The sequence below is a fragment of the Stenella coeruleoalba genome, assembly GCF_951394435.1.
Source record: "Stenella coeruleoalba genome assembly, contig: scaffold_28, whole genome shotgun sequence".
In the NCBI taxonomy this organism is placed as follows: Eukaryota; Metazoa; Chordata; class Mammalia; order Artiodactyla; family Delphinidae; genus Stenella; species Stenella coeruleoalba.
Window position 1 is genome coordinate 2,114,038 of NW_027645921.1, and position 27,157 is coordinate 2,141,194.

Consider the following 27,157-nt stretch of genomic DNA (forward strand, 5'->3'; position numbering starts at 1 on the left):
CTGGGAGCCTTGTTATGCTGATGGGCGGGATGTAAATTGCCAACAGACACTCGGGAGAAGTGTATGGTGTTTCCTGAAACATCTAAAAAACAAAGCAACAGAGCCTAGGGCACTGCCACTTATGGTCCTATAGCTTAGGGAAATTAAAATCAAAAAGACACAGCCACCCCAAAGTTTGGAACAGCTCTGTTTACAAGAACCTCGTTTACAGTACAAGTTCAACATCGCAGAAAGTGAAAAATGGATAAAGAAGTTGTGGTATTCACTTACAAAGCAATATCACTCAGCAATGAAGTGTATGTCATCAGGCACTTAGCATCACAATGAGTGGATTCAGGTATGATGATTCTAACTGAAATAAGTCACACAGAAAAAGAAACATCATAAGATATCAGTAATACACGGAATGTAAACTTGGCTACACAGGAACTGAATTACAGAACAGAACAGGGTCTCAAATTTAGAAAACCAACTTATGCTTGCTTAAGGGTAAAGGTGAGTTGGGGTGCTGCATAAAACCAGAGATTGAAATGAGCACAGATAAAGTTCCTTAAGTCAAATATGGAATAGACAAGAGCTACTCCTTGCTCAACGAAATGGACTCAACACCGCATATTAAACGCCTAAGAATGTACCTGACTAGTAAGTATCGTAAAACCTATGGATTGCTATGTCTCCAAAAGAGAATCAAGCATGTGTACAGGGGCATAAACGCAGCAGTGATAGGATTGGAGAGGTTCGGTGAGCAAATGAAGACCCTTTGAAGTCATATTGCATGGTACCCATTACACGGGTCTCAACTCTCCAGGTTTAAGGTATTCTTCCTTCAGCTAAAACATGCATGTGGAACCCAAGTATGATCAACCATGTGAACGGGAGACGTGTTCAAATATGTCTCAGTTTTCCTCCCCTGGTACTCGGGTGCAACATTCCAGACGCTTTACTAACACTCTCCCCACTTGGAGAGTCAGCGCCTTTAACCTCCTGTTTGGCCCAGTTTGCAATTTCTGCGGAAGATGAACAGGAATAGCGAGAACCAATGAGAGGCTAGCTGGAGGTGTCTGGACGGGCAAATTTAACTCTCATTTCCCACCAGGAAGAGGAATTAACCAAAGGCTCAGCGTGCCGGGCCGGAACCAGATTAGGGCCTGAAGCCATCCTGCGGTGTTGCGGCCAGGTCACAAGAAAGCGAGTTGAAGAAAGGAGCTCAGGGGCACTGTAATTCACAAACCTGCAGAGTTATAAATGACAGCTATCGTCCAAAAATAGACTGAAGTAAGGCTGCCAAGAGGACTTGAAAGCGGGGCAGAATTGCAGGAAACCGATTTCAGGAGGTAGACTGGAATTGCATTGAAAGCATAGGAAAAGAGGCAGAACGTCCACAATGATGCACTTGGCCAAAAAGGGCGTATGCGTTTTTTCCTGAATATATTCACGAAAAAACGCATACGCCCTTTTTGGCCAACCAAGCAAGCTTGCAAAGGAAATCTGCACTACAATGAAGTCTCACTTCCCCCCGGTCAAAAGGGCCATCTGAAAAAAGTGTAAAATCCAGAAAGGCAGGACAGGCCATGGAGAACTGGGAGCCTTGTTATGCTGATGGGCGGGATGTAATTTGCCAACAACCACTCGGGAGAAGTGTATGGTGTTTCCTGAAACATCTAAAAAACAAAGCAACAGAACCTAGGGCACTTCCACTTATGGTCCTATAGCTTAGGGAAATTAAAATCAAAAAGACACAGCCACCCCAAAGTTTGGAACGGCTCTGTTTACAAGAACCTCGTTTACAGTACAAGTTCAACATCGCAGAAAGTGAAAAATGGATAAAGAAGTTGTGGTATTTACTTACAAAGCAATATCACTCAGCAATGAAATCTGTGTCATCAGGCCCTTACCAGCACAATGAGTGGATTCAGGTATGATGATTCTAACTGAAGTAAGTCACACAGAAAAAGAAACATCATAAGATATCAGTAATACACGGAATGTAAACTTGGCTACACAGGAACTGAATTACAGAACAGAACAGGGTCTCAAATTTAGAAAACCAACATATGCTTGCTTAAGGGTAAAGGTGAGTTGGGGTGCTGCATAAAACCAGAGATTGAAATGAGCACAGATAAAGTTCCTTAAGTCAAATATGGAATAGACAAGAGCTACTCCTTGCTCAACGAAATGGACTCAACACCGCATATTAAACGCCTAAGAATGTACCTGCCTAGTAAGTATCTTAAAACCTATGGATTGCTATGTCTCCGAAAGAGAATCAAGCATGTGTACAGGGGCATAAACGCAGCAGTGATAGGATTGGAGAGGTTCGGTGAGCAAATGAAGACCCTTTGAAGTCATATTGCATGGTACCCATTACACGGGTCTTAACTCTCCAGGTTTAAGGTATTCTTCCTTCAGCTAAAACATGCATGTGGAACCCAAGTATGATCAACCATGTGAACGGGAGACGTGTTCAAATATGTCTCAGTTTTCCTCCCCTGGTACTCGGGTGCAACATTCCAGACGCTTTACTAACACTCTCCCCACTTGGAGAGTCAGCGCCTTTAACCTCCTGTTTGGCCCAGTTTGCAATTTCTGCGGAAGATGAACAGGAATAGCGAGAACCAATGAGAGACTAGCTGGAGGTGTCTGGACGGGCAAATTTAACTCTCATTTCCCACCAGGAAGAGGAAATAACCAAAGGCTCAGCGTGCCGTGCCGGAACCAGATTAGGGCCTGAAGCCATCCTGCGGTGTTGCGGCCAGGTCACAAGAAAGCGAGTTGAAGAAAGGAGCTCAGGGGCACTGTAATTCACAAACCTGCAGAGTTATAAATGACAGCTATCGTCCAAAAATAGACTGAAGTAAGGCTGCCAAGAGGACTTGAAAGCGGGGCAGAATTGCAGGAAACCGATTTCAGGAGGTAGACTGGAATTGCATTGAAAGCATAGGAAAAGAGGCAGAACGTCCACAATGATGCACTTGGCCAAAAAGGGCGTATGCGTTTTTTCCTGAATATATTCAGGAAAAAACGCATACGCCCTTTTTGGCCAACCAAGCAAGCTTGCAAAGGAAATCTGCACTACAATGAAGTCTCACTTCCCCCCGGTCAAAAGGGCCATCTGAAAAAAGTGTAAAATCCAGAAAGGCAGGACAGGCCATGGAGAACTGGGAGCCTTGTTATGCTGATGGGCGGGATGTAATTTGCCAACAACCACTCGGGAGAAGTGTATGGTGTTTCCTGAAACATCTAAAAAACAAAGCAACAGAGCCTAGGGCACTTCCACTTATGGTCCTATAGATTAGGGAAATTAAAATCAAAAAGACACAGCCACCCCAAAGTTTGGAACGGCTCTGTTTACAAGAACCTCGTTTACAGTACAAGTTCAACATCGCAGAAAGTGAAAAATGGATAAAGAAGTTGTGGTATTCACTTACAAAGCAATATCACTCAGCAATGAAATCTATGTCATCAGGCCCTTAGCAGCACAATGAGTGGATTCAGGTATGATGATTCTAACTGAAATAAGTCACACAGAAAAAGAAACATCATAAGATATCAGTAATACACGGAATGGAAACTTGGCTACACAGGAACTGAATTACAGAACAGAACAGGGTCTCAAATTTAGAAAACCAACTTATGCTTGCTTAAGGGGAAAGGTGAGTTGGGGTGCTGCATAAAACCAGAGATTGAAATGAGCACAGATAAAGTTCCTTAAGCCAAATATGGAATAGACAAGAGCTACTCCTTGCTCAACGAAATGGACTCAACACCGCATATTAAACGCCTAAGAATGTACCTGACTAGTAAGTATCGTAAAACCTATGGATTGCTATGTCTCCGAAAGAGAATCAAGCATGTGTACAGGGGCATAAACGCAGCAGTGATAGGATTGGAGAGGTTCGGTGAGCAAATGAAGACCCTTTGAAGTCATATTGCATGGTACCCATTACACGGGTCTCAACTCTCCAGGTTTAAGGTATTCTTCCTTCAGGTAAAACATGCATGTGGAACCCAAGTATGATCAACCATGTGATCGGGAGACGTGTTCAAATATGTCTCAGTTTTCCTCCCCTGGTACTCGGGTGCAACATTCCAGATGCTTTACTAACACTCTCCCCACTTGGAGAGTCAGCGCCTTTAACCTCCTGTTTGGCCCAGTTTTCAATTTCTGCGGAAGATGAACAGGAATAGCGAGAACCAATGAGAGGCTAGCTGGAGGTGTCTGGACGGGCAAATTTAACTCTCATTTCCCACCAGGAAGAGGAAATAACCAAAGGCTCATCGTGCCGTACCGGAACCAGATTAGGGCCTGAAGCCATCCTGCGGTGTTGCGGCCAACTCAAAAGAAAGCGAGTTGAAGAAAGGAGCTCAGGGGCACTGTAATTCACAAACCTGCAGAGTTATAAATGACAGCTATCGTCCAAAAATAGACTGAAGTAAGGCTGCCAAGAGGACTTGAAAGCGGGGCAGAATTGCAGGAAACCGATTTCAGGAGGTAGACTGGAATTGCATTGAAAGCATAGGAAAAGAGGCAGAACGTCCACAATGATGCACTTGGCCAAAAAGGGCCTATGCGTTTTTTCCTGAATATATTCAGGAAAAAACGCATAGGCCCTTTTTGGCCAACCAAGCAAGCTTGCAAAGGAAATCTGCACTACAATGAAGTCTCACTTCCCCCCGGTCAAAAGGGCCATCTGAAAAAAGTGTAAAATCCAGAAAGGCAACAGGCCATTGAGAACTGGGAGCCTTGTTATGCTGATGGGCGGGATGTAAACTGCCAACAGACACTAGGGAGAAGTGTATGGTGTTTCCTGAAACATCTAAAAAACAAAGCAACAGAGCCTAGGGCACTTCCACTTATGGTCCTATAGCTTAGGGAAATTAAAATCAAAAAGACTCAGCCACCCCAAAGTTTGGAACAGCTCTGTTTACAAGAACCTCGTTTACAGTACAAGTTCAACATCGCAGAAAGTGAAAAATGGATAAAGAAGTTGTGGTATTCACTTACAAAGCAATATCATTCAGCAGTGAAATCTATGTCATCAGGCCCTTAGCAGCACAATGAGTGGATTCAGGTATGATGATTCTAACTGAAATAAGTCACACAGAAAAAGAAACATCATAAGATATCAGTAATACACGGAATGGAAACTTGGCTACACAGGAACTGAATTACAGAACAGAACAGGGTCTCAAATTTAGAAAAACAACTTATGCTTGCTTAAGGGTAAAGGTGAGTTGGGGTGCTGCATAAAACCAGAGATTGAAATGAGCACAGATAAAGTTCCTTAAGCCAAATATGGAATAGACAAGAGCTACTCCTTGCTCAACGAAATGGACTCAACACCGCATATTAAACGCCTAAGAATGTACCTGACTTGTAAGTATCTTAAAACCTAAGAATTGCTATGTCTCCGAAAGAGAATCAAGCATGTGTACAGGGGCATAAACGCAGCAGTGATAGGATTGGAGAGGTTCGGTGAGCAAATGAAGACCCTTTGAAGTCATATTGCATGGTACCCATTACACGGGTCTCAACTCTCCAGGTTTAAGGTATTCTTCCTTCAGCTAAAACATGCATGTGGAACCCAAGTATGATCAACCATGTGAACGGGAGACGTGTTCAAATATGTCTCAGTTTTCCTCCCCTGGTACTCGGGTGCAACATTCCAGACGCTTTACTAACACTCTCCCCACTTGGAGAGTCAGCGCCTTTAACCTCCTGTTTGGCCCAGTTTGCAATTTCTGCGGAAGATGAACAGGAATAGCGAGAACCAATGAGAGGCTAGCTGGAGGTGTCTGGACGGGCAAATTTAACTCTCATTTCCCACCAGGAAGAGGAAATAACCAAAGGCTCAGCGTGCCGTACCGGAACCAGATTAGGGCCTGAAGCCATCCTGCGGTGTTGCGGCCAACTCAAAAGAAAGCGAGTTGAAGAAAGGAGCTCAGGGGCACTGTAATTCACAAACCTGCAGAGTTATAAATGACAGCTATCGTCCAAAAATAGACTGAAGTAAGGCTGCCAAGAGGACTTGAAAGCGGGGCAGAATTGCAGGAAACCGATTTCAGGAGGTAGACTGGAATTGCATTGAAAGCATAGGAAAAGAGGCAGAACGTCCACAATGATGCACTTGGCCAAAAAGGGCGTATGCGTTTTTTCCTGAATATATTCAGGAAAAAACGCATACGCCCTTTTTGGCCAACCAAGCAAGCTTGCAAAGGAAATCTGCACTACAATGAAGTCTCACTTCCCCCCAGCCAAAAGGGCCATCTGAAAAAAGTGTAAAATCCAGAAAGGCAACAGGCCATTGAGAACTGGGAGCCTTGTTATGCTGATGGGCGGGATGTAAACTGCCAACAGACACTAGGGAGAAGTGTATGGTGTTTCCTGAAACATCTAAAAAACAAAGCAACAGAGCCTAGGGCACTTCCACTTATGGTCCTATAGCTTAGGGAAATTAAAATCAAAAAGACACAGCCACCCCAAAGTTTGGAACAGCTCTGTTTACAAGAACCTCGTTTACAGTACAAGTTCAACATCGCAGAAAGTGAAAAATGGATAAAGAAGTTGTGGTATTCACTTACAAAGCAATATCATTCAGCAGTGAAATCTATGTCATCAGGCCCTTAGCAGCACAATGAGTGGATTCAGGTATGATGATTCTAACTGAAATAAGTCACACAGGAAAAGAAACATCATAAGATATCAGTAATACACGGAATGGAAACTTGGCTACACAGGAACTGAATTACAGAACAGAACAGGGTCTCAAATTTAGAAAAACAACTTATGCTTGCTTAAGGGTAAAGGTGAGTTGGGGTGCTGCATAAAACCAGAGATTGAAATGAGCACAGATAAAGTTCCTTAAGCCAAATATGGAATAGACAAGAGCTACTCCTTGCTCAACGAAATGGACTCAACACCGCATATTAAACGCCTAAGAATGTACCTGACTTGTAAGTATCTTAAAACCTAAGAATTGCTATGTCTCCGAAAGAGAATCAAGCATGTGTACAGGGGCATAAACGCAGCAGTGATAGGATTGGAGAGGTTCGGTGAGCAAATGAAGACCCTTTGAAGTCATATTGCATGGTACCCATTCCACGGGTTTCAACTACCCAGGTTTAAGGTATTCTTCCTTCAGCAAAAACATGCATGTGGAACCTAGAGTATGATCAACCATGTGATCGGGAGACGTGTTCAAATATGTCTCAGTTTTCCTCCCCTGGTACTCGGGTGCAACATTCCAGACGCTTTACTAACACTCTCCCTAAGTGGAGAGTCAGTCCCTTTAACCTCCTGTTTGGCCCACTTTGCAATTTCTGCGGAAGATGAACAGGAATAGCGAGAACCAATGAGAGGCTAGCTGGAGGTGTCTGGACGGGCAAATTTAACTCTCATTTCCCACCAGGAAGAGGAATTAACCAAAGGCTCAGCATGCCGAACCGGAACCAGATTAGGGCCTGAAGCCATCTTGCGGTGTTGCGGCCAGGTCACAAGAAAGCGAGTTGAAGAAAGGAGCTCAGGGGCACTGTAATTCACAAACCTGCAGAGTTATAAATGACAGCTATCGTCCAAAAATAGACTGAAGTAAGGCTGCCAAGAGGACTTGAAAGCGGGGCAGAATTGCAGGAAACCGATTTCAGGAGGTAGACTGGAATTGCATTGAAAGCATAGGAAAAGAGGCAGAACGTCCACAATGATGCACTTGGCCAAAAAGGGCGTATGCGTTTTTTCCTGAATATATTCAGGAAAAAACGCATACGCCCTTTTGGGCCAACCAAGCAAGCTTGCAAAGGAAATCTGCACTACAATGAAGTCTCACTTCCCCCCGGTCAAAAGGGCCATCTGAAAAAAGTGTAAAATCCAGAAAGGCAGGACAGGCCATGGAGAACTGGGAGCCTTGTTATGCTGATGGGCGGGATGTAATTTGCCAACAACCACTCGGGAGAAGTGTATGGTGTTTCCTGAAACATCTAAAAAACAAAGCAACAGAGCCTAGGGCACTTCCACTTATGGTCCTATAGCTTAGGGAAATTAAAATCAAAAAGACTCAGCCACCCCAAAGTTTGGAACAGCTCTGTTTACAAGAACCTCGTTTACAGTACAAGTTCAACATCGCAGAAAGTGAAAAATGGATAAAGAAGTTGTGGTATTCACTTACAAAGCAATATCATTCAGCAGTGAAATCTATGTCATCAGGCCCTTAGCAGCACAATGAGTGGATTCAGGTATGATGATTCTAACTGAAATAAGTCACACAGAAAAAGAAACAACATAAGATATCAGTAATACACGGAATGGAAACTTGGCTACACAGGAACTGAATTACAGAACAGAACAGGGTCTCAAATTTAGAAAAACAACTTATGCTTGCTTAAGGGTAAAGGTGAGTTGGGGTGCTGCATAAAACCAGAGATTGAAATGAGCACAGATAAAGTTCCTTAAGCCAAATATGGAATAGACAAGAGGTACTCCTTGCTCAACGAAATGGACTCAACACCGCATATTAAACGCCTAAGAATGTACCTGACTTGTAAGTATCTTAAAACCTAAGAATTGCTATGTCTCCGAAAGAGAATCAAGCATGTGTACAGGGGCATAAACGCAGCAGTGATAGGATTGGAGAGGTTCGGTGAGCAAATGAAGACCCTTTGAAGTCATATTGCATGGTACCCATTACACGGGTCTCAACTCTGCAGGTTTAAGGTATTCTTCCTTCAGCTAAAACATGCATGTGGAACCCAAGTATGATCAACCATGTGAACGGGAGACGTGTTCAAATATGTCTCAGTTTTCCTCCCCTGGTACTCGGGTGCAACATTCCAGACGCTTTACTAACACTCTCCCCACTTGGAGAGTCAGCGCCTTTAACCTCCTGTTTGGCCCAGTTTGCAATTTCTGCGGAAGATGAACAGGAATAGCGAGAACCAATGAGAGACTAGCTGGAGGTGTCTGGACGGGCAAATTTAACTCTCATTTCCCACCAGGAAGAGGAAATAACCAAAGGCTCAGCGTGCCGTGCCGGAACCAGATTAGGGCCTGAAGCCATCCTGCGGTGTTGCGGCCAGGTCACAAGAAAGCAAGTTGAAGAAAGGAGCTCAGGGGCACTGTAATTCACAAACCTGCAGAGTTATAAATGACAGCTATCGTCCAAAAATAGACTGAAGTAAGGCTGCCAAGACGACTTGAAAGCGGGGCAGAATTGCAGGAAACCGATTTCAGGAGGTAGACTGGAATTACATTGAAAGCATAGGAAAAGAGGCAGAACGTCCACAATGATGCACTTGGCCAAAAAGGGCGTATGCGTTTTTTCCTGAATATATTCAGGAAAAAACGCATACGCCCTTTTTGGCCAACCAAGCAAGCTTGCAAAGGAAATCTGCACTACAATGAAGTCTCACTTCTCCCCGGTCAAAAGGGCCATCTGAAAAAAGTGTAAAATCCAGAAAGGCAGGACAGGCCATGGAGAACAGGGAGCCTTGTTATGCTGATGGGCGGGATGTAAATTGCCAACAACCACTAGGGAGAAGTGTATGGTGTTTCCTGAAACATCTAAAAAACAAAGCAACAGAACCTAGGGCACTTCCACTTATGGTCCTATAGCTTAGGGAAATTAAAATCAAAAAGACACAGCCACCCCAAAGTTTGGGACGCCTCTGTTTACAAGAACCTCGTTTACAGTACAAGTTCAACATCGCAGAAAGTGAAAAATGGATAAAGAAGTTGTGGTATTTACTTACAAAGCAATATCACTCAGCAATGAAATCTATGTCATCAGGCCCTTAGCAGCACAATGAGTGGATTCAGGTATGATGATTCTAACTGAAATAAGTCACACAGAAAAAGAAACATCATAAGATATCAGTAATACACGGAATGTAAACTTGGCTACACAGGAACTGAATTACAGAACAGAACAGGGTCTCAAATTTAGAAAACCAACTTATGCTTGCTTAAGGGTAAAGGTGAGTTGGGGTGCTGCATAAAACCAGAGATTGCAATGAGCACAGATAAAGTTCCTTAAGCCAAATATGGAATAGACAAGAGCTACTCCTTGCTCAACGAAATGGACTCAACACCGCATATTAAACGCCTAAGAATGTACCTGACTAGTAAGTATCGTAAAACCTATGGATTGCTATGTCTCCGAAAGAGAATCAAGCATGTGTACAGGGGCATAAACGCAGCAGTGATAGGATTGGAGAGGTTCGGTGAGCAAATGAAGACCCTTTGAAGTCATATTGCATGGTACCCATTACACGGGTCTCAACTCTCCAGGTTTAAGGTATTCTTCCTTCAGCTAAAACATGCATGTGGAACCTACAGTATGATCAACCATGTGATCGGGAGACGTGTTCAAATATGTCTCAGTTTTCCTCCCCTGGTACTCGGGTGCAACATTCCAGACGCTTTACTAAGACTCTCCCCACTTGGAGAGTCAGTGCCTTTAACCTCCTGTTTGGCCCAGTTTGCAATTTCTGCGGAAGATGAACAGGAATAGCGAGAACCAATGAGAGGCTAGCTGGAGGTGTCTGGACGGGCAAATTTAACTCTCATTTCCCACCAGGAAGAGGAATTAACCAAAGGCTCAGCATGCCGGGCCGGAACCAGATTAGGGCCTGAAGCCATCCTGCGGTGTTGCGGCCAGGTCACAAGAAAGCGAGTTGAAGAAAGGAGCTCAGGAGCACTGTAATTCACAAACCTGCAGAGTTATAAATGACAGCTATCGTCCAAAAATAGACTGAAGTAAGGCTGTCAAGAGGACTTGAAAGCGGGGCAGAATTGCAGGAAACCGATTTCAGGAGGTAGACTGGAATTGCATTGAAAGCATAGGAAAAGAGGCAGAACGTCCACAATGATGCACTTGGCCAGGAAGGGCGTATGCGTTTTTTCCTGAATATATTCAGGAAAAAACGCATACGCCCTTTTTGGCCAACCAAGCAAGCTTGCAAAGGAAATCTGCACTACAATGAAGTCTCACTTCCCCCCGGTCAAAAGGGCCATCTGAAAAAAGTGTAAAATCCAGAAAGGCAACAGGCCATTGAGAACTGGGAGCCTTGTTATGCTGATGGGCGGGATGTAAATTGCCAACAGACACTTGGGAGAAGTGTATGGTGTTTCCTGAAACATCTAAAAAACAAAGCAACAGAGCCTAGGGCACTTCCACTTATGGTCCTATAGCTTAGGGAAATTAAAATCAAAAAGACACAGCCACCCCAAAGTTTGGGACGCCTCTGTTTACAAGAACCTCGTTTACAGTACAAGTTCAACATCGCAGAAAGTGAAAAATGGATAAAGAAGTTGTGGTATTTACTTACAAAGCAATATCACTCAGCAATGAAATCTATGTCATCAGGCCGTTAGCATCACAATGAGTGGATTCAGGTATGATGATTCTAACTGAAATAAGTCACACAGAAAAAGAAACATCATAAGATATCAGTAATACACGGAATGTAAACTTGGCTACACAGGAACTGAATTACAGAACAGAACAGGGTCTCAAATTTAGAAAACCAACTTATGCTTGCTTAAGGGTAAAGGTGAGTTAGGGTGCTGCATAAAACCAGAGATTGAAATGAGCACAGATAAAGTTCCTTAAGTCAAATATGGAATAGACAAGAGCTACTCCTTGCTCAACGAAATGGACTCAACACCGCATATTAAACGCCTAAGAATGTACCTGACTAGTAAGTATCGTAAAACCTATGGATTGCTATGTCTCCGAAAGAGAATCAAGCATGTGTACAGGGGCATAAACGCAGCAGTGATAGGATTGGAGAGGTGCGGTGAGCAAATGAAGACCCTTTGAAGTCATATTGCATGGTACCCATTACACGGGTCTCAACTCTCCAGGTTTAAGGTATTCTTCCTTCAGCTAAAACATGCATGTGGAACCCAAGTATGATCAACCATGTGAACGGGAGATGTGTTCAAATATGTGTCAGTTTTCCTCCCCTGGTACTCGGGTGCAACATTCCAGACGCTTTACTAACACTCTCCCCACTTGGAGAGTCAGCGCCTTTAACCTCCTGTTTGGCCCAGTTTGCAATTTCTGCGGAAGATGAACAGGAATAGCGAGAACCAATGAGAGGCTAGCTGGAGGTGTCTGGACGGGCAAATTTAACTCTCATTTCCCACCAGGAAGAGGAAATAACCAAAGGCTGAGCGTACCGTACCGGAACCAGATTAGGGCCTGAAGCCATCCTGCGGTGTTGCGGCCAGCTCACAAGAAAGCGAGTTGAAGAAAGGAGCTCAGGGGCACTGTAATTCACAAACCTGCAGAGTTATAAATGACAGCTATCGTCCAAAAATAGACTGAAGTAAGGCTGCCAAGAGGACTTGAAAGCGGGGCAGAATTAAAGGAAACCGATTTCAGGAGGTAGACTGGAATTGCATTGCAAGCATAGGAAAAGAGGCAGAACGTCCACAATGATGCACTTGGCCAAAAAGGGCGTATGCGTTTTTTCCTGAATATATTCAGGAAAAAACGCATACGCCCTTTTTGGCCAACCAAGCAAGCTTGCAAAGGAAATCTGCACTACAATGAAGTCTCACTTCCCCCCGGTCAAAAGGGCCATCTGAAAAAAGTGTAAAATCCAGAAAGGCAGGACAGGCCATGGAGAACTGGGAGCCTTGTTATGCTGATGCGCGGGATGTAAATTGCCAACAACCACTCGGGAGAAGTGTATGGTGTTTCCTGAAACATCTAAAAAACAAAGCAACAGAACCTAGGGCACTTCCACTTATGGTCCTATAGCTTAGGGAAATTAAAATCAAAAAGACACAGCCACCCCAAAGTTTGGAACGGCTCTGTTTACAAGAACCTCGTTTACAGTACAAGTTCAACATCGCAGAAAGTGAAAAATGGATAAAGAAGTTGTGGTATTTACTTACAAAGCAATATCACTCAGCAATGAAATCTGTGTCATCAGGCCCTTAGCAGCACAATGAGTGGATTCAGGTATGATGATTCTAACTGAAGTAAGTCACACAGAAAAAGAAACATCATAAAATATCAGTAATACACGGAATGTAAACTTGGCTACACAGGAACTGAATTACAGAACAGAACAGGGTCTCAAATTTAGAAAACCAACTTATGCTTGCTTAAGGGTAAAGGTGAGTTGGGGTGCTGCATAAAACCAGAGATTGAAATGAGCACAGATAAAGTTCCTTAAGTCAAATATGGAATAGACAAGAGCTACTCCTTGCTCAACAAAATGGACTCAACACCGCATATTAAACGCCTAAGTATGTACCTGACTAGTAAGTATCTTAAAACCTATGGATTGCTATGTCTCCGAAAGAGAATCAAGCATGTGTACAGGGGCATAAACGCAGCAGTGATAGGATTGGAGAGGTTCGGTGAGCAAATGAAGACCCTTTGAAGTCATATTGCATGGTACCCATTACACGGGTCTCAACTCTCCAGGTTTAAGGTATTCTTCCTTCAGCTAAAACATGCATGTGGAACCCAAGTATGATCAACCATGTGAACGGGAGACGTGTTCAAATATGTCTCAGTTTTCCTCCCCTGGTACTCGGGTGCAACATTCCAGACGCTTTACTAACACTCTCCCCACTTGGAGAGTCAGCGCCTTTAACCTCCTGTTTGGCCCAGTTTGCAATTTCTGCGGAAGATGAACAGGAATAGCGAGAACCAATGAGAGACTAGCTGGAGGTGTCTGGACGGGCAAATTTAACTCTCATTTCCCACCAGGAAGAGGAATTAACCAAAGGCTCAGCAGGCCAGGCTGGAACCAGATTAGGGCCTGAAGCCATCCTGCGGTGTTGCGGCCAGGTCACAAGAAAGCGAGTTGAAGAAAGGAGCTCAGGGGCACTGTAATTCACAAACCTGCAGAGTTATAAATGACAGCTATCGTCCAAAAATAGACTGAAGTAAGGCTGCGAAGAGGACTTGAAAGCGGGGCAGAATTGCAGGAAACCGATTTCAGGAGGTAGACTGGAATTGCATTGAAAGCATAGGAAAAGAGGCAGAACGTCCACAATGATGCACTTGGCCAAAAAGGGCGTATGCGTTTTTTCCTGAATATATTCAGGAAAAAACGCATACGCCCTTTTTGGCCAACCAAGCAAGCTTGCAAAGGAAATCTGCACTACAATGAAGTCTCACTTCCCCCCGGTCAAAAGGGCCATCTGAAAAAAGTGTAAAATCCAGAAAGGCAGGACAGGCCATGGAGAACTGGGAGCCTTGTTATGCTGATGGGCGGGATGTAAATTGCCAACAGACACTCGGGAGAAGTGTATGGTGTTTCCTGAAACATCTAAAAAACAAAGCAACAGAACCTAGGGCACTTCCACTTATGGTCCTATAGCTTAGGGAAATTAAAATCAAAAAGACACAGCCACCCCAAAGTTTGGAACGGCTCTGTTTACAAGAACCTCGTTTACAGTACAAGTTCAACATCGCAGAAAGTGAAAAATGGATAAAGAAGTTGTGGTATTTACTTACAAAGCAATATCACTCAGCAATGAAATCTGTGTCATCAGGCCCTTAGCAGCACAATGAGTGGATTCAGGTATGATGATTCTAACTGAAGTAAGTCACACAGAAAAAGAAACATCATAAGATATCAGTAATACACGGAATGTAAACTTGGCTACACAGGAACTGAATTACAGAACAGAACAGGGTCTCAAATTTAGAAAACCAACATATGCTTGCTTAAGGGTAAAGGTGAGTTGGGGTGCTGCATAAAACCAGAGATTGAAATGAGCACAGATAAAGTTCCTTAAGTCAAATATGGAATAGACAAGAGCTACTCCTTGCTCAACGAAATGGACTCAACACCGCATATTAAACGCCTAAGAATGTACCTGACTAGTAAGTATCTTAAAACCTATGGATTGCTATGTCTCCGAAAGAGAATCAAGCATGTGTACAGGGGCATAAACGCAGCAGTGATAGGATTGGAGAGGTTCGGTGAGCAAATGAAGACCCTTTGAAGTCATATTGCATGGTACCCATTACACGGGTCTTAACTCTCCAGGTTTAAGGTATTCTTCCTTCAGCTAAAACATGCATGTGGAACCCAAGTATGATCAACCATGTGAACGGGAGACGTGTTCAAATATGTCTCAGTTTTCCTCCCCTGGTACTCGGGTGCAACATTCCAGACGCTTTACTAACACTCTCCCCACTTGGAGAGTCAGCGCCTTTAACCTCCTGTTTGGCCCAGTTTGCAATTTCTGCGGAAGATGAACAGGAATAGCGAGAACCAATGAGAGACTAGCTGGAGGTGTCTGGACGGGCAAATTTAACTCTCATTTCCCACCAGGAAGAGGAAATAACCAAAGGCTCAGCGTGCCGTGCCGGAACCAGATTGGGGCCTGAAGCCATCCTGCGGTGTTGCGGCCAGGTCACAAGAAAGCGAGTTGAAGAAAGGAGCTCAGGGGCACTGTAATTCACAAACCTGCAGAGTTATAAATGACAGCTATCGTCCAAAAATAGACTGAAGTAAGGCTGCGAAGAGGACTTGAAAGCGGGGCAGAATTGCAGGAAACCGATTTCAGGAGGTAGACTGGAATTGCATTGAAAGCATAGGAAAAGAGGCAGAACGTCCACAATAATGCACTTGGCCAGTAAGGGCGTATGCGTTTTTTCCTGAATATATTCAGGAAAAAACGCATACGCCCTTTTTGGCCAACCAAGCAAGCTTGCAAAGGAAATCTGCACTACAATGAAGTCTCACTTCCCCCCGGTCAAAAGGGCCATCTGAAAAAAGTGTAAAATCCAGAAAGGCAACAGGCCATTGAGAACTGGGAGCCTTGTTATGCTGATGGGCGGGATGTAAATTGCCAACAGACACTTGGGAGAAGTGTATGGTGTTTCCTGAAACATCTAAAAAACAAAGCAACAGAGCCTAGGGCACTTCCACTTATGGTCCTATAGCTTAGGGAAATTAAAATCAAAAAGACACAGCCACCCCAAAGTTTGGGACGCCTCTGTTTACAAGAACCTCGTTTACAGTACAAGTTCAACATCGCAGAAAGTGAAAAATGGATAAAGAAGTTGTGGTATTTACTTACAAAGCAATATCACTCAGCAATGAAATCTATGTCATCAGGCCGTTAGCATCACAATGAGTGGATTCAGGTATGATGATTCTAACTGAAATAAGTCACACAGAAAAAGAAACATCATAAGATATCAGTAATACACGGAATGTAAACTTGGCTACACAGGAACTGAATTACAGAACAGAACAGGGTCTCAAATTTAGAAAACCAACTTATGCTTGCTTAAGGGAAAAGGTGAGTTAGGGTGCTGCATAAAACCAGAGATTGAAATGAGCACAGATAAAGTTCCTTAAGTCAAATATGGAATAGACAAGAGCTACTCCTTGCTCAACGAAATGGACTCAACACCGCATATTAAACGCCTAAGAATGTACCTGACTAGTAAGTATCGTAAAACCTATGGATTGCTATGTCTCCGAAAGAGAATCAAGCATGTGTACAGGGGCATAAACGCAGCAGTGATAGGATTGGAGAGGTGCGGTGAGCAAATGAAGACCCTTTGAAGTCATATTGCATGGTACCCATTACACGGGTCTCAACTCTCCAGGTTTAAGGTATTCTTCCTTCAGCTAAAACATGCATGTGGAACCCAAGTATGATCAACCATGTGAACGGGAGATGTGTTCAAATATGTGTCAGTTTTCCTCCCCTGGTACTCGGGTGCAACATTCCAGACGCTTTACTAACACTCTCCCCACTTGGAGAGTCAGCGCCTTTAACCTCCTGTTTGGCCCAGTTTGCAATTTCTGCGGAAGATGAACAGGAATAGCGAGAACCAATGAGAGGCTAGCTGGAGGTGTCTGGACGGGCAAATTTAACTCTCATTTCCCACCAGGAAGAGGAAATAACCAAAGGCTGAGCGTACCGTACCGGAACCAGATTAGGGCCTGAAGCCATCCTGCGGTGTTGCGGCCAGCTCACAAGAAAGCGAGTTGAAGAAAGGAGCTCAGGGGCACTGTAATTCACAAACCTGCAGAGTTATAAATGACAGCTATCGTCCAAAAATAGACTGAAGTAAGGCTGCCAAGAGGACTTGAAAGTGGGGCAGAATTAAAGGAAACCGATTTCAGGAGGTAGACTGGAATTGCATTGCAAGCATAGGAAAAGAGGCAGAACGTCCACAATGATGCACTTGGCCAAAAAGGGCGTATGCGTTTTTTCCTGAATATATTCAGGAAAAAACGCATACGCCCTTTTTGGCCAACCAAGCAAGCTTGCAAAGGAAATCTGCACTACAATGAAGTCTCACTTTCCCCCGGTCAAAAGGGCCATCTGAAAAAAGTGTAAAATCCAGAAAGGCAGGACAGGCCATGGAGAACTGGGAGCCTTGTTATGCTGATGCGCGGGATGTAAATTGCCAACAACCACTCGGGAGAAGTGTATGGTGTTTCCTGAAACATCTAAAAAACAAAGCAACAGAACCTAGGGCACTTCCACTTATGGTCCTATAGCTTAGGGAAATTAAAATCAAAAAGACACAGCCACCCCAAAGTTTGGAACGGCTCTGTTTACAAGAACCTCGTTTACAGTACAAGTTCAACATCGCAGAAAGTGAAAAATGGATAAAGAAGTTGTGGTATTTACTTACAAAGCAATATCACTCAGCAATGAAATCTGTGTCATCAGGCCCTTAGCAGCACAATGAGTGGATTCAGGTATGATGATTCTAACTGAAGTAAGTCACACAGAAAAAGAAACATCATAAAATATCAGTAATACACGGAATGTAAACTTGGCTACACAGGAACTGAATTACAGAACAGAACAGGGTCTCAAATTTAGAAAACCAACTTATGCTTGCTTAAGGGTAAAGGTGAGTTGGGGTGCTGCATAAAACCAGAGATTGAAATGAGCACAGATAAAGTACCTTAAGTCAAATATGGAATAGACAAGAGCTACTCCTTGCTCAATGAAATGGACTCAACACCGCATATTAAACGCCTAAGTATGTACCTGACTAGTAAGTATCTTAAAACCTATGGATTGCTATGTCTCCGAAAGAGAATCAAGCATGTGTACAGGGGCATAAACGCAGCAGTGATAGGATTGGAGAGGTTCGGTGAGCAAATGAAGACCCTTTGAAGTCATATTGCATGGTACCCATTACACGGGTCTCAACTCTCCAGGTTTAAGGTATTCTTCCTTCAGCTAAAACATGCATGTGGAACCCAAGTATGATCAACCATGTGAACGGGAGACGTGTTCAAATATGTCTCAGTTTTCCTCCCCTGGTACTCGGGTGCAACATTCCAGACGCTTTACTAACACTCTCCCCACTTGGAGAGTCAGCGCCTTTAACCTCCTGTTTGGCCCAGTTTGCAATTTCTGCGGAAGATGAACAGGAATAGCGAGAACCAATGAGAGACTAGCTGGAGGTGTCTGGACGGGCAAATTTAACTCTCATTTCCCACCAGGAAGAGGAAATAACCAAAGGCTCAGCGTGCCATGCCGGAACCAGATTAGGGCCTGAAGCCATCCTGCGGTGTTGCGGCCAGCTCAAAAGAAAGCGAGTTGAAGAAAGGAGCTCAGGGGCACTGTAATTCACAAACCTGCAGAGTTATAAATGACAGCTATCGTCCAAAAATAGACTGAAGTAAGGCTGCCAAGAGGACTTGAAAGCGGGGCAGAATTGCAGGAAACCGATTTCAGGAGGTAGACTGGAATTGCATTGAAAGCATAGGAAAAGAGGCAGAACGTCCACAATGATGCACTTGGCCAAAAAGGGCGTATGCGTTTTTTCCTGAATATATTCAGGAAAAAACGCATACGCCCTTTTTGGCCAACCAAGCAAGCTTGCAAAGGAAATCTGCACTACAATGAAGTCTCACTTCCCCCCGGCCAAAAGGGCCATCTGAAAAAAGTGTAAAATCCAGAAAGGCAGGACAGGCCATGGAGAACTGGGAGCCTTGTTATGCTGATGGGCGGGATGTAAATTGCCAACAGACACTCGGGAGAAGTGTATGGTGTTTCCTGAAACATCTAAAAAACAAAGCAACAGAACCTAGGGCACTTCCACTTATGGTCCTATAGCTTAGGGAAATTAAAATCAAAAAGACACAGCCACCCCAAAGTTTGGAACGGCTCTGTTTACAAGAACCTCGTTTACAGTACAAGTTCAACATCGCAGAAAGTGAAAAATGGATAAAGAAGTTGTGGTATTTACTTACAAAGCAATATCACTCAGCAATGAAATCTGTGTCATCAGGCCCTTAGCAGCACAATGAGTGGATTCAGGTATGATGATTCTAACTGAAGTAAGTCACACAGAAAAAGAAACATCATAAGATATCAGTAATACACGGAATGTAAACTTGGCTACACAGGAACTGAATTACAGAACAGAACAGGGTCTCAAATTTAGAAAACCACCATATGCTTGCTTAAGGGTAAAGGTGAGTTGGGGTGCTGCATAAAACCAGAGATTGAAATGAGCACAGATAAAGTTCCTTAAGTCAAATATGGAATAGACAAGAGCTACTCCTTGCTCAACGAAATGGACTCAACACCGCATATTAAACGCCTAAGAATGTACCTGACTAGTAAGTATCTTAAAACCTATGGATTGCTATGTCTCCGAAAGAGAATCAAGCATGTGTACAGGGGCATAAACGCAGCAGTGATAGGATTGGAGAGGTTCGGTGAGCAAATGAAGACCCTTTGAAGTCATATTGCATGGTACCCATTACACGGGTCTTAACTCTCCAGGTTTAAGGTATTCTTCCTTCAGCTAAAACATGCATGTGGAACCCAAGTATGATCAACCATGTGAACGGGAGACGTGTTCAAATATGTCTCAGTTTTCCTCCCCTGGTACTCGGGTGCAACATTCCAGACGCTTTACTAACACTCTCCCCACTTGGAGAGTCAGCGCCTTTAACCTCCTGTTTGGCCCAGTTTGCAATTTCTGCGGAAGATGAACAGGAATAGCGAGAACCAATGAGAGACTAGCTGGAGGTGTCTGGACGGGCAAATTTAACTCTCATTTCCCACCAGGAAGAGGAAATAACCAAAGGCTCAGCGTGCCGTGCCGGAACCAGATTGGGGCCTGAAGCCATCCTGCGGTGTTGCGGCCAGGTCACAAGAAAGCGAGTTGAAGAAAGGAGCTCAGGGGCACTGTAATTCACAAACCTGCAGAGTTATAAATGACAGCTATCGTCCAAAAATAGACTGAAGTAAGGCTGCGAAGAGGACTTGAAAGCGGGGCAGAATTGCAGGAAACCGATTTCAGGAGGTAGACTGGAATTGCATTGAAAGCATAGGAAAAGAGGCAGAACGTCCACAATGATGCACTTGGCCAAAAAGGGCGTATGCGTTTTTTCCTGAATATATTCAGGAAAAAACGCATACGCCCTTTTTGGCCAACCAAGCAAGCTTGCAAAGGAAATCTGCACTACAATGAAGTCTCACTTCCCCCCGGTCAAAAGGGCCATCTGAAAAAAGTGTAAAATCCAGAAAGGCAGAACAGGCCATGGAGAACTGGGAGCCTTGTTATGCTGATGGGCGGGATGTAAATTGCCAACAGACACTCCGGAGAAGTGTATGGTGTTTCCTGAAACATCTAAAAAACAAAGCAACAGAGCCTAGGGCACTGCCACTTATGGTCCTATAGCTTAGGGAAATTAAAATCAAAAAGACACAGCCACCCCAAAGTTTGGGACGCCTCTGTTTACAAGAACCTCGTTTACAGTACAAGTTCAACATCGCAGAAAGTGAAAAATGGATAAAGAAGTTGTGGTATTTACTTACAAAGCAATATCACTCAGCAATGAAATCTATGTCATCAGGCCCTTAGCAGCACAATGAGTGGATTCAGGTATGATGATTCTAACTGAAATAAGTCACACAGAAAAAGAAACATCATAAGATATCAGTAATACACGGAATGTAAACTTGGCTACACAGGAACTGAATTACAGAACAGAACAGGGTCTCAAATTTAGAAAACCAACATATGCTTGCTTAAGGGTAAAGGTGAGTTGGGGTGCTGCATAAAACCAGAGATTGAAATGAGCACAGATAAAGTTCCTTAAGTCAAATATGGAATAGACAAGAGCTACTCCTTGCTCAACGAAATGGACTCAACACCGCATATTAAACGCCTAAGAATGTACCTGACTAGTAAGTATCGTAAAACCTATGGATTGCTATGTCTCCGAAAGAGAATCAAGCATGTGTACAGGGGCATAAACGCAGCAGTGATAGGATTGGAGAGGTTCGGTGAGCAAATGAAGACCCTTTGAAGTCATATTGCATGGTACCCATTCCACGGGTTTCAACTACCCAGGTTTAAGGTATTCTTCCTTCAGCTAAAACATGCATGTGGAACCTACAGTATGATCAACCATGTGATCGGGAGACGTGTTCAAATATGTCTCAGTTTTCCTCCCCTGGTACTCGGGTGCAACATTCCAGACGCTTTACTAACACTCTCCCCACTTGGAGAGTCAGCGCCTTTAACCTCCTGTTTGGCCCAGTTTGCAATTTCTGCGGAAGATGAACAGGAAGAGCGAGAACCAATGAGAGGCTACCTGGAAGTGTCTGGACGGGCAAATTTAACTCTCATTTCCCACCAGGAAGAGGAAATAACCAAAGGCTCAGCGTGCCATACCGGAAACAGATTAGGGCCTGAAGCCATCCTGCGGTGTTGCGGCCAGGTCACAAGAAAGCAAGTTGAAGAAAGGAGCTCAGGGGCACTGTAATTCACAAACCTGCAGAGTTATAAATGACAGCTATCGTCCAAAAATAGACTGAAGTAAGGCTGCCAAGAGGACTTGAAAGCAGGGCAGAATTGCAGGAAACCAATTTCAGGAGGTAGACTGGAATTGCATTGAAAGCATAGGAAAAGAGGCAGAACGTCCACAATGATGCACTTGGCCAAAAAGGGCGTATGCGTTTTTTCCTGAATATATTCAGGAAAAAACGCACACGCCCTTTTTGGCCAACCAAGCAAGCTTGCAAAGGAAATCTGCACTACAATGAAGTCTCACTTCCCCCCGGTCAAAAGGGCCATATGAAAAAAGTGTAAAATTCAGAAAGGCAGGACAGGCCATGGAGAACTGGGAGCCTTGTTATGCTGATGGGCGGGATGTAAATTGCCAACAACCACTAGGGAGAAGTGTATGGTGTTTCCTGAAACATCTAAAAAACAAAGCAACAGAACCTAGGGCACTTCCACTTATGATCCTATAGCTTAGGGAAATTAAAATCAAAAAGACACAGCCACCCCAAAGTTTGGGACGCCTCTGTTTACAAGAACCTCGTTTACAGTACAAGTTCAACATCGCAGAAAGTGAAAAATGGATAAAGAAGTTGTGGTATTTACTTACAAAGCAATATCACTCAGCAATGAAATCTATGTCATCAGGCCCTTAGCAGCACAATGAGTGGATTCAGGTATGATGATTCTAACTGAAATAAGTCACACAGAAAAAGAAACATCATAAGATATCAGTAATACACGGAATGTAAACTTGGCTACACAGGAACTGAATTACAGAACAGAACAGGGTCTCAAATTTAGAAAACCAACTTATGCTTGCTTAAGGGTAAAGGTGAGTTGGGGTGCTGCATAAAACCAGAGATTGCAATGAGCACAGATAAAGTTCCTTAAGCCAAATATGGAATAGACAAGAGCTACTCCTTGCTCAACGAAATGGACTCAACACCGCATATTAAACGCCTAAGAATGTACCTGACTAGTAAGTATCGTAAAACCTATGGATTGCTATGTCTCCGAAAGAGAATCAAGCATGTGTACAGGGGCATAAACGCAGCAGTGATAGGATTGGAGAGGTTCGGTGAGCAAATGAAGACCCTTTGAAGTCATATTGCATGGTACCCATTCCAGGGGTTTCAACTACCCAGGTTTAAGGTATTCTTCCTTCAGCTAAAACATGCATGTGGAACCTACAGTATGATCAACCATGTGATCGGGAGACGTGTTCAAATATGTCTCAGTTTTCCTCCCCTGGTACTCGGGTGCAACATTCCAGACGCTTTACTAAGACTCTCCCCACTTGGAGAGTCAGTGCCTTTAACCTCCTGTTTGGCCCAGTTTGCAATTTCTGCGGAAGATGAACAGGAATAGCGAGAACCAATGAGAGGCTAGCTGGAGGTGTCTGGACGGGCAAATTTAACTCTCATTTCCGACCAGGAAGAGGAATTAACCAAAGGCTCAGCATGCCGGGCCGGAACCAGATTAGGGCCTGAAGCCATCCTGCGGTGTTGCGGCCAGGTCACAAGAAAGCGAGTTGAAGAAAGGAGCTCAGGAGCACTGTAATTCACAAACTTGCAGAGTTATAAATGACAGCTATCGTCCAAAAATAGACTGAAGTAAGGCTGTCAAGAGGACTTGAAAGCGGGGCAGAATTGCAGGAAACCGATTTCAGGAGGTAGACTGGAATTGCATTGAAAGCATAGGAAAAGAGGCAGAACGTCCACAATGATGCACTTGGCCAGGAAGGGCGTATGCGTTTTTTCCTGAATATATTCAGGAAAAAACGCATACGCCCTTTTTGGCCAACCAAGCAAGCTTGCAAAGGAAATCTGCACTACAATGAAGTCTCACTTCCCCCCGGTCAAAAGGGCCATCTGAAAAAAGTGTAAAATCCAGAAAGGCAACAGGCCATTGAGAACTGGGAGCCTTGTTATGCTGATGGGCGGGATGTAAATTGCCAACAGACACTTGGGAGAAGTGTATGGTGTTTCCTGAAACATCTAAAAAACAAAGCAACAGAGCCTAGGGCACTTCCACTTATGGTCCTATAGCTTAGGGAAATTAAAATCAAAAAGACACAGCCACCCCAAAGTTTGGGACGCCTCTGTTTACAAGAACCTCGTTTACAGTACAAGTTCAACATCGCAGAAAGTGAAAAATGGATAAAGAAGTTGTGGTATTTACTTACAAAGCAATATCACTCAGCAATGAAATCTATGTCATCAGGCCGTTAGCATCACAATGAGTGGATTCAGGTATGATGATTCTAACTGAAATAAGTCACACAGAAAAAGAAACATCATAAGATATCAGTAATACACGGAATGTAAACTTGGCTACACAGGAACTGAATTACAGAACAGAACAGGGTCTCAAATTTAGAAAACCAACTTATGCTTGCTTAAGGGTAAAGGTGAGTTAGGGAGCTGCATAAAACCAGAGATTGAAATGAGCACAGATAAAGTTCCTTAAGTCAAATATGGAATAGACAAGAGCTACTCCTTGCTCAACGAAATGGACTCAACACCGCATATTAAACGCCTAAGAATGTACCTGACTAGTAAGTATCGTAAAACCTATGGATTGCTATGTCTCCGAAAGAGAATCAAGCATGTGTACAGGGGCATAAACGCAGCAGTGATAGGATTGGAGAGGTTCGGTGAGCAAATGAAGACCCTTTGAAGTCATATTGCATGGTACCCATTACACGGGTCTCAACTCTCAAGGTTTAAGGTATTCTTCCTTCAGCTAAAACATGCATGTGGAACCCAAGTATGATCAACCATGTGAACGGGAGACGTGTTCAAATATGTGTCAGTTTTCCTCCCCTGGTACTCGGGTGCAACATTCCAGACGCTTTACTAACACTCTCCCCACTTGGAGAGTCAGCGCCTTTAACCTCCTGTTTGGCCCAGTTTGCAATTTCTGCGGAAGATGAACAGGAATAGCAAGAACCAATGAGAGGCTAGCTGCAGGTGTCTGGACGGGCAAATTTAACTCTCATTTCCCACCAGGAAGAGGAAATAACCAAAGGCTCAGCGTGCCATGCCGGAACCAGATTAGGGCCTGAAGCCATCCTGCGGTGTTGCGGCCAGCTCACAAGAAAGCGAGTTGAAGAAAGGAGCTCAGGGGCACTGTAATTCACAAACCTGCAGAGTTATAAATGACAGCTATCGTCCAAAAATAGACTGAAGTAAGGCTGCCAAGAGGACTTGAAAGTGGGGCAGAATTGCAGGAAACCGATTTCAGGAGGTAGACTGGAATTGCATTGAAAGCATAGGAAAAGAGGCAGAACGTCCACAATGATGCACTTGGCCAAAAAGGGCGTATGCGTTTTTTCCTGAATATATTCAGGAAAAAACGCATACGCCCTTTTTGGCCAACCAAGCAAGCTTGCAAAGGAAATCTGCACTACAATGAAGTCTCACTTCCCCCTGGTCAAAAGGGCCATCTGAAAAAAGTGTAAAATCCAGAAAGGCAGGAAAGGCCATGGAGAACTGGGAGCCTTGTTATGCTGATGGGCGGGATGTAAATTGCCAACAGACACTCGGGAGAAGTGTATGGTGTTTCCTGAAACATCTAAAAAACAAAGCAACAGAGCCTAGGGCACTGCCACTTATGGTCCTATAGCTTAGGGAAATTAAAATCAAAAAGACACAGCCACCCCAAAGTTTGGGACGCCTCTGTTTACAAGAACCTCGTTTACAGTACAAGTTCAACATCGCAGAAAGTGAAAAATGGATAAAGAAGTTGTGGTATTTACTTACAAAGCAATATCACTCAGCAATGAAATCTATGTCATCAGGCCCTTAGCATCACAATGAGTGGATTCAGGTATGATGATTCTAACTGAAATAAGTCACACAGAAAAAGAAACATCATAAGATATCAGTAATACACGGAATGTAAACTTGGCTACACAGGAACTGAATTACAGAACAGAACAGGGTCTCAAATTTAGAAAACCAACTTATGCTTGCTTAAGGGTAAAGGTGAGGTGGGGTGCTGCATAAAACCAGAGATTGAAATGAGCACAGATAAAGTTCCTTAAGTCAAATATGGAATAGACAAGAGCTACTCCTTGCTCAACGAAATGGACTCAACACCGCATATTAAACGCCTAAGAATGTACCTGACTAGTAAGTATCGTAAAACCTATGGATTGCTATGTCTCCAAAAGAGAATCAAGCATGTGTACAGGGGCATAAACGCAGCAGTGATAGGATTGGAGAGGTTCGGTGAGCAAATGAAGACCCTTTGAAGTCATATTGCATGGTACCCATTACACGGGTCTCAACTCTCCAGGTTTAAGGTATTCTTCCTTCAGCTAAAACATGCATGTGGAACCCAAGTATGATCAACCATGTGATCGGGAGACGTGTTCAAATATGTCTCAGTTTTCCTCCCCTGGTACTCGGGTGCAACATTCCAGACGCTTTACTAACACTCTTCCGACTTGGAGAGTCAGTCCCGTTAACCTCCTGTTTGGCACAGTTTGCAATTTCTGCGGAAGATGAACAGGAATAGCGAGAACCAATGAGAGACTAGCTGGAGGTGTCTGGACGGGCAAATTTAACTCTCATTTCCCACCAGGAAGAGGAATTAACCAAAGGCTCAGCATGCCGTGCCGGAACCAGATTAGGGCCTGAAGCCATCCTGCGGTGTTGCGGCCAGGTCACAAGAAAGCGAGTTGAAGAAAGGAGCTCAGGGGCACTGTAATTCACAAACCTGCAGAGTTATAAATGACAGGTATCGTCCAAAAATAGACTGAAGTAAGGCTGCCAAGAGGACTTGAAAGCGGGACAGAATTGCAGGAAACCGATTTCAGGAGGTAGACTGGAATTGCATTGCAAGCATAGGAAAAGAGGCAGAACGTCCACAATGATGCACTTGGCCAAAAAGGGTGTATGCGTTTTTTCCTGAATATATTCAGGAAAAAACGCATACGCCCTTTTTGGCCAACCAAGCAAGCTTGCAAAGGAAATCTGCACTACAATGAAGTCTCACTTCCCCCCGGTCAAAAGGGCCATCTGAAAAAAGTGTAAAATCCAGAAAGGCAGGACAGGCCATGGAGAACTGGGAGCCTTGTTATGCTGATGGGCGGGATGTAAATTGCCAACAACCACTCGGGAGAAATGTATGGTGTTTCCTGAAACATCTAAAAAACAAAGCAACAGAACCTAGGGCACTTCCACTTATGGTCCTATAGCTTAGGGAAATTAAAATCAAAAAGACACAGCCACCCCAAAGTTTGGAACGGCTCTGTTTACAAGAACCTCGTTTACAGTACAAGTTCAACATCGCAGAAAGTGAAAAATGGATAAAGAAGTTGTGGTATTTACTTACAAAGCAATATCACTCAGCAATGAAATCTGTGTCATCAGGCCCTTAGCAGC

At 43.9% G+C, this 27,157-nt stretch overlaps 2 long non-coding RNA genes across 3 annotated transcripts in view; both read right to left on the minus strand.

The window, feature by feature from the left end:
* Positions 1-27,157, minus strand: part of LOC307181468 — a 1,676,472-nt gene that overhangs the window by 1,223,025 nt on the left and 426,290 nt on the right. The gene's annotated exons all lie outside the window — the stretch shown is intronic.
* On the minus strand, positions 6,580-11,593 carry LOC307181471. Its single transcript, XR_013826866.1, has 3 exons — positions 11,320-11,593; positions 8,163-8,244; positions 6,580-6,664 (listed from the first exon to the last, which is right to left on the minus strand). It is a non-coding gene; the product is annotated as an uncharacterized lncRNA (long non-coding RNA).